This window comes from Rhinopithecus roxellana, chromosome 2, assembly GCF_007565055.1.
Source record: "Rhinopithecus roxellana isolate Shanxi Qingling chromosome 2, ASM756505v1, whole genome shotgun sequence".
Taxonomy (NCBI): Eukaryota; Metazoa; Chordata; class Mammalia; order Primates; family Cercopithecidae; genus Rhinopithecus; species Rhinopithecus roxellana.
This window is the reverse complement of record NC_044550.1, coordinates 30,989,701-30,998,706: the sequence shown is the minus strand read 5'-3', so window position 1 is coordinate 30,998,706 and position 9,006 is coordinate 30,989,701. Positions and strand designations below refer to the sequence as shown.

Below are 9,006 nucleotides of genomic sequence, written 5' to 3'. Positions count from 1 at the left end.
AGGAGTAGTCAGCTGACTTCTCCTTTCTCTCTCTTCCCCAGGATAGCAGGTTCCCTTGGTGTATCACAGTTTCTGAAGTGTTGATTCCCTTTTCAGTTGATTCCACAGATGACAGTCCTAACGTTTAAAAAATTGCCAGATACCTTTAATTATTATTTTTTAACAGAACACGAACTTAAGCCAGATAGCCTAGGATTGAGCCTTGGCCTCTCACTTCTTAGCCAAGTGGCCTTGGCTAGTTAAACACCTTCTTGAGCCTCAGTTTTCTCATCTGTAAAATGGGAGTCGTAAGTGTCTACCTCACAGAGCTGTGATTGAGAGCATAAACAGCATCTGGCACATAGCGCTGTAGAAGTGCTTATTATTGTTAATATTGTATTCACCTTCACGAAGGTAATAGCCACAACATCTGCCCACTCTTCCCAACACCTTACTGTCCCTTGAAATGTTTCCTATTTTAGTATAGTAGGCATTTTATGGCTTATTCTCTTTAGGGAAATGAGTGTGTGATAGTAAAGTGTGTCTTGGTTTATGCCCTAGGAGTCAGAAGCTAAGGCACTCCTTTTTGTGCTTGTACATTTGTCTTAACTGAAAATAACCCAAGGATAAGGAAACAAATAGCTTCCTGAAATTACTCGGATTGCTGGAGTGAGGGGTGGTGATTCTGTCGTCATAGGAAGGCAACAAAGGCCAAAGTCATATTTGAGTTATTACCATTATTATTCACCACATTTGCCATCTTATTTCAAACTTACAATGGCGGAAGTGGACTAAGACATCATGTTGCCTCAAATTTGATTGGAAATCATGGTAAGTACCAAAATTAGTAACAAGTCTGTTCTTTGAGAGTGGATTTAATTTTCAGAAATAATATTAAGTCATCCAGATCAAATCAGTTGAGTCAGGCTGGTCCAAAAGTGGGCATGACTAGATTCCACTAGTCATGCCCACTTTTATAGAAATAATTATAATGTATTTCTCAAGAACTAGGTCTGAAAGGCAATTTTGAACGAGTAGTCCTAAACAATTCCTTGAGTAATGTAGCACTATTTGGATACTGTAAAACATTTATGTCCATGTGCGTTAATTTCTTTAAAAATCAGTTGTATTACCTGGCAATCATTTAAGTTGAATACTGATTTAAATTTTACCAATGGTAAGAATAGGTATTTATTCACTTAAATATCTGTTGATATTGATTGAGCATTTTATATGGCAAGCACTGTGAAAGGCCCTACAGTCTATAAAGTTCGTCAAAGATTAAAAACCAAAGAAGTCAGTTTTTCTTTATGGAGTTTACTGTCTAATGGATGATATATATATATATATATATATATATATATTTTTTTTTTTTTTTTTTTTTTTTTTTTTTTCCTGAAAAGGTGCTATGCAGGTTACTTGCCTGTAATCTTTGAACCCCATACTCACCTACCCTCTGCTTCGAGATGATGGCTAGGCAGGGAGTCCACAAACTACATTTCCCAGCCTTCCTTGTTAGATGGCTTCCAGTGAGACTCTGCCCACAGGAGGCACAGGCAGGAAATCAAAAGGGGGAACATGGGAAAGCTATTGTCCATTTCTTTTAGCCCCTGCTTCTGGCATCTAGAGCAATGGCTATGTCCCTTACAAAGTCTAGAGCCAGTTGAAGCAGCCCCTCCTTTCCTTACCTTAAGAAGGTGACACCCTTAACAATGAGTGAGTTTGCTCTTGTGCTGTGATAATACTACTTCTACCTTCTGTTCCACCAGCTAAAGGACTGGTAGCCATCCTGCAGTTTAAAATTTCTAATTTAACCTTACTTCTCCCTTTTTGCTCTTCTAGCCTTCAATATCTGCTTAACTGTTTCTCCATAGTAAATGGTGTCTGTTTAAAATTCTTTTAATGATTTGTTTTCCTGCCTGGAACTGTACTGATGCTGATATGTACTACCATGTAATATTTACAAAACTGTTGGAGTCGGGCAGAGGGTTGTTGCAGTTTTTACAAAGAAGGGGATATAATTTTGAAATCTCTCTCCCAGCTAATGAATTTTAAAACACCAGACCACATCAGCATACTTGTAGAGAATTTCATATGCTCATCAGTGACATCTGTTCATTAGAACAACATAAAGGCCACTAGGGCATATGTGTGGCAGGAAGAGGAGGAACAATTTGGAAAGTCATTACATATAATTCGTACTTTTTGAAGAAGCAATTTAATTTAAGGAAGTAAAGAGAGATCCACATTATAACTTATGCATCTCTCCCCAGGCTCCTGGAGAATGACTCCTCCAAATCTATGCTCCACAACTCGTGATGCTCCCCACAATGCTCTAGGAAATGCTAGAAGAGTGCTAATTTTTCTGAGCTTTGTTGGAAAAACTGTGAGTACCTATGTTGGGCAGAAATTGGGAGAGAGCCCCTAGCATTTTACATCATCCTTGGAGATTTATTTATAGTCATTAAATGCAGAAGACTCCCCAGTTCATGTTATTTCTAAAACTGTTGGAAATACGTTTCTGTTCTCTATAAATTACCAAGTCTGTCATAATTTGTTACAGCAGCACAACTGGACTAAGACAATCTCAAACTTAACATGAATAAAACCTAAATTTATCATCCACTAAAAAAAAATCAATTTCACTCCTCTAGCATTTCCTATTTCAGAAAATAGGGTCAATATCCACCCATTTTCCTAAACAAGAAGCATTCCACCTCTCCTTCAGCCTCCATATCTGCTCTGTGGCTGGAGTTCTGCTTCTGGTTGCACCACTGATGCATACCATTCTTCATGTCTATAACCACAACCTGCGGATGACATGTATTCTGATTCTTATCCTAATTATCTTATCTTTTTCCAGTCTATCCAATTTTTCCTAGATGTTTGTGGAAAATTGTAATTTTATCATTTCAAGCTCTGCTCAAAATTTTTGTATATTTCCTCAATATCTAGGATAGCACTATCCAACAGAACTTTCTGTAATAATAGAAATATTCTACTAACATTTAGTTCTGTACTAATCAATATGGTAGCCACCAGCCATATGTGTCTACTGAACACTTAAAATGTGGCTAGTGTATTATTATTTATAAATTAAAGATTACTGAATCTTTATTTTATTGTATTAATTAAATGTAATTAGCTGTATTTGGCTAGTAGCTACCATATTAGATAGCATATTTCTGAGTTCGAGGGGATAAATATCTAAAACACCTAGCATTTTATACAATACTTTACTGTCCCACTAATAGAGTTTAAATGTATGTTCCCACCAAATCCCATGTTGAATTTTAATCCCTGATGTTGGAGGTAGGGCCTGGTGGTAGGTGTTTGGATCACAGGAGCAGATCCCTCATGAATGGCTTGGGCCATTCCCTTGGTAATAAGAGCTCTCTCTCTGAGTTCACATGAGATCTTGTGGTTTAAAAGTGTGTAGCACCTCCGCCTGCCCCACTATCTCTCTCTCTTGCTCCTGCTCTGGCTATGTGACATGCCTGCTCCCTCTTCGCCTGTGCCATGGTCGTAAGCTTCCTTCTCTTTATATATCATCCAGTCTCAGGTATTTCCTTATAACAATGCAAGAATGACCGAAAACAGCCTGCTCTGTTCTCCTTTATGTACCCAATCTTATAAGCACATTAAAGTTTTGTCTTTTTTCCTAAACATGCCTTTTTTCTTGTACTTGTTGTAAATTTATAGTTGAGTAAGATAAAATTCTCCTAGAATAAAGAGATGGGCTCCAAAGTGACTTTTCTAAAAATACATTTTGTAAGCAGAAAGTTTTTTTCAGGAATGCACATAAGATAAAATGAGTGTCAGAATCTGATGATAAGTTCTGCTTTCTTCCAGTGCCTTGTAAAGAATGGACACTCGGTAGATGCTTATTGATGAACCTGTTGATTGAGGATAACTCTCTAACTTTTCTGAGCTTTGTTGGAAAAACTGTGAGTACCTATGTTGGGTAGAAATTGGGAGAGAGCCCCTAGCATTTTACGTCATCCTTGGAGCTTTATTTATAGTCATTAAATGCAGAAGACTCCCCAGTTCATGAATTTATTGTGCTCAACAGGACAACTGCTGAGGTCTAGTGCTCACGTGGCACGAGAAAATATTTATCAAGCCTTATATGTCAAATTAAATGAAATACATAAGAAACAGAGATGAATATTGTTTTATCATCACTTGTTAATAGATTTTTAAAGGGTACTGCGATTACATTAAAAAAAAATTATTTTATTTATTTATTTATTTTGAGATGGAGTTTCACTGTTGTTGCCCAGGCTGGAATGCAATGGCGCGGTATCGGCTCACTGCAACCTCTGCCTCCCGGGTTCAAGCAGTTCTTCTGCCTCAGCCTCCAAAGTAGCTGGGATTACAGGCACCAGCCACCATGTCTGGCTAATTTTTGTATTTTTAGTAGAGATGGGGTTTCACCATGTTGGCCAGGCTGGTCTCAAACTCCAGACCTCAGGTGATCTGCCCACCTCAGCCTACCAAAGTGCTGGGATTACAGGTGTGAGCCACTGCACCCAGCCATATAAAAATAATTTTAAAGGCTCGATTTTCTGGAATGTAAAGTAAGAAGAGATATATTTCACAGCCTATATATCAATATCAGATGGAAATGTGGATAATTGAATTGAATTGAATTATTTTGGGCCTTTGCACCAAACATCCCTGTTGGTTTCTTCAAGATGACAAAAACTATAAGGAAAGTGAGAAATGACAAGGTGAATAGAATAAAATAATACAAAAACGTTACAAGTAATGTCAATACATTTAACTGCATACATGAGAAAATATTTAAAGGTTGATGAGTGTAACATGAGTTTGCTCTGTTAATTGAGAAAGTTCAGTTCTGTTGTAGAGCACAGAATGAGGTGGATTAATCCCATAGAATGTGTTAAGCACAGATAATGAGTAAGCGAGTGGCTTGTGAGACATAGGTAGAATTCATAATATACTAAATATAGACTGATATATGTACTATATTATATTTACTATGTTACTATATTTACTATATTATATTCACTATATTAAATATATTTACTGTATTACTATATTATTTATAGATGGAAAGGGATGGAAAGAACATATCACCCTTATACCAGCCACTTATGGTCCTACTCTGGGCCCACGTGTGCTCTACCTAAGAAATCCTTATAGTACCCACAGCTTTTTGCAGGTCGATTGACAAGTTATGGCTGTGGCCAGGCAAACTTGTCACTGTCTCTCTTTAATAGAGCAAGTGTGTATCATTGGCCCCAAGCACCTTCTGTCTGTTGACCTGGCTCAAACTTCAATCTGACCATCAGTGAAGAAGGCTGATGCTGTATATGGAGAGAGACACAGGATGCATGAATATTGCATAACTCAGGATTCACCTTGTGTGGCCCTTCTCACTTGAACCCTATTCTAAGTGTGGAAAGTTACCCCATCTGTTTCCTCTTGGTTCAGATTATGTGCTTTAAAGTGATTTAATAAACTATGTGATTCAAACATCTTCTTTTGATCTTTGAGCCTGTTTTGTGACTTCCGGGATAACTTGCCTTGTAGTGTACTTGGAGGTCACCATTTCATCAAGGTAATTTCTCATGACAACTACAAAAAACTTAGAAAAATAAGAACATAGCACTGTATAGCATAAAGGAAAGCAATCTGAAGAGGAGAAAGACAGGTAGTCACAAATTGTGTCATTAATAGACTGAAAGACCAAAAAAGCAAAGGACAAACCCAAAGACAAAATGTGGAAAAGGTTTTTTTCTAAATTCATTTATAGAAAAAGGAACAAGAAAGAAAGACATGGTTTGGGCAGTGTATAAATGTCATCGATAACAATTCTACTTTGTTTCTGAGACCAAAATAGCAGTTTCAGAGGTCAATACGACAACGACCAACAAGTGGACTCATCCCTGAATTTCCTGTCCTCCTCCTTCTTCCTCCTCCTCCTTTTCTTTCCTTCTTTCCTTTCCTCTTTCTCTCTTTCTCCCCTCCCTTCCTTCCTTCCTTCCTTCCTTCCTTCCTTCCTTCCTTCCTTCCTTCCTTCCTTCCTTCCTTCCTCCTTCCTTCCTTCCTTCCTTCCTTCCCTCCTTTCTTTCTTTCTTTCTCTCTGTGACTTTTTCTTTTTTTCTTTCCTTTTCTTCTTCTTTTTCTTTCTTTTTTTTTTTTTTTTTTAAATAATCTCTTGCTCTGCTGCCCAGGCTGGAATACAGTGGTGTGATCACAGCTCACTATAATCTCGAACTCCTGGGCTCAAATAATCCTCTCACTTCAGCCTCCCAAGTAGCTAGGACAACAGGTGCACATCAGCACACCCAGCTAATTTTTTGTTTTATTTTTTGTAGAGACAGGCGTCTCACTACGTGACCCAGGATGGTTTCAAACTCCCTGGCCTCAAGCGATCCTCCTGCCTCGGTCTTCTAAAGTGCTGGGATTACAGGTATGAGCCACTACACCTATCCTGAATTTCTTTTAATTCATGCTACATAGCATTACAAGTTTGTAAAAAATGTTTACTACATTTTTAAAGAGAGAAAAATGATAGGCTTTAAAAGTACCTATAACTAGGAAGGAAGTGCATATAAAATACTACTTTCAATAAAAGTTTTATTATTTCTATAAAATTGCTGAAACAGTCCCTATAAATTTATTCCTATCTAAAAATATATTAATAATGCAACTATCTTAAATATTTGTAGGATAAAAAATTTAGTAAAATGAAATATACCTTTAAAATGAAAGTAGGCCAGGCATGGTGGCTTACACCTGTAATCTCAGCACTTTGGGAGGCCGAGGTGGGTGGATCACCTGAGAGCAGGAGTTCAAGACCAGCCTGGCCAACATGGCAAAACCCCATCTCTACTGAAAATACAAAAGTTAGCTGAGGATGGTGGCACATGCCTGTAATCCTAGCTACTCGGAAGGATGAGGCAGTAGAATTGCTTGAACCCAGAAAGTGGAGGTGGCAGTAAGCTGATATCATGCCGCTGCACTACAGCCTGGCTGAAAAAGCAAAACTCTGTCTCAATAAATAAATAAATAAATAAATAAATAAATAATAATTTATTTCTAATTTGTAATTTATCTCTTTTATAATTTATTTTCTTTAGCAGGTCACTGTATCTCTATGCATTACAGAAAATGGCTAGTGAAAAACTTGTCAAGGTAAGTGAAATAGCTGTATGTATAAATTGCTTATAGGGGTCTCTCTAATAAGGTACCATACTTACATAAGAAATGAAATTGTTTATCAGGCAGATACTTCTTGGCATTAACTTTGTGGTGTTTAAAGAATATGAAATTCTGTGATGTAGCTTATTCAAACTGTCTGAGTACTTTAACACTGTGTTTTTTGTTTGTTTTTACAACTTAATTCTTTCCTTAAAGTTGAGTATTTTCTCCCTAAGTTAAATTTGAAATGGTAAAAACAATTAGAAAAAGAAAGTGCATTCTATGATGAATCAAAAATAAAGCTTGCGTTCGAAGAGACTGAAAATTAAGTCTATCATTAAGTCCTACTTATTTTTATTAATGTTTGGGATTTTAAATATTTATATCATTTTATAACCCAGAACAATAAAAGATCTGGTCTAAAAATTTACGAACTACTATTTGTAAATGGTAAACTCTGTGCCACTAAAAAATAAATTATTATAAACTAGAAAATTACTAAAAAATTTTTTTATTTTATACTAGATGGCATAAAAATGGATTTAGTTGTTTACATTCTTTAAAACATATGTTGCATTATTGTAGCCAATACAAATACTGTAATTTTTACCCCACATAATTAAGTTTTGAGTGAATATGAAAGGCAATTTTTGTACATATGCTCAAAAGAAAGATAATAAAGCAAATTATGGCAAACACACTAAATTTGTTTCAGATTATGAATTAGTGCATCCAAAAGTAATCACTGGAGTTGCTGTTCATTGTGGGCTTCCCAGCATTCTCCTCTGGGCATTTATATCAGATAACTTATGAGTGCTGCAGAATGAGTGTTCACCAGTCAGACATGGATTATTTAGAACTCCCTCTGATTTGAATTACATCTACTGTTTTTTTCTCCCATCCATTTATGGTTCAAATATACAATAAGCCAAAACATGTTGATTCTGGTGAAATTTAGCAGAACAAAACAGCTTCAGCTAGTGGCCACAGAAACTTGAAAAGCTTTACTGAAAGGAAATAAATTGGATATCTTCTCATCCTGGATATGAACTGGATTCCAACTTAACCTTCCAACTGTAATAGTTTTGCTATTGCTCTGAAGTCTGAACCTTGTGTATGGCAATACTTATCTCAAGCAAAAATATAGTTTCACATTGGTAGTACTGTATTCAGGAAAACTGGAAATTGTGCTATGAAGAAGCACCTCTGCCACATCCATGTCTAAGTCTACATTGACAGCTGCTGGAAACAGATATTATATTCATACTGTGGGGGGAAACACATAACGTATGTGTGTACACACATATATGCTAATGTATAATTTGGAAAAATTTTGCTAAGATATATAGGAAGAAAACCTTTTTATTCAGAATATTAAACAAGCAGGACTCATAGTATAAAATTAAGAAAAATTAATTATTTTTCTTCTACTACCCTTTCTATGGATTTGTTTATTCCTCTGCCCCTAAATGTAAACTTCAGCAGTCTTCTATGCATTTTGTGTTCATTCCTAAATATTAGAAATAGTTATTTGATTATTTAGCCTTTAGTCTCAGTTTAATAACCAAAATATGAGGTTAGAATTTAATTCTGGCTACAGAATTAAGGCTTCTCTCTCCTGCCGCACTTCCAGCCCAGTTGCAGTCATGATACCAGCAGTATGGGAGGTAGAGACAAGAGGACACATCTCTGCTGCTCCCCTCTTTCCCCATGGGGATGCTCCAACTTAGGTTTCACCAGGCCTACAGTGCTTCCCAGGTTTGGAGTGTGGGGAAGGAGAAGATTTAATGGAAGCAGCTTAAGGGAAATGCCCAAACTAAACTGATACTTTCTTGGTGATCTAGCATTGAAACT

General features: G+C 36.6%; 1 long non-coding RNA gene across 1 annotated transcript; it reads left to right on the top strand.

Annotated features, from left to right (window-relative positions):
• The first annotated feature begins 509 nt into the window (after nt 1-509).
• LOC115894768 lies at nt 510-3,926 on the top strand. Its single transcript, XR_004054944.1, has 3 exons — nt 510-810; nt 2,253-2,365; nt 3,832-3,926. It is a non-coding gene; the product is annotated as an uncharacterized LOC115894768 (long non-coding RNA).
• Nucleotides 3,927-9,006: the final 5,080 nt, after the last annotated feature.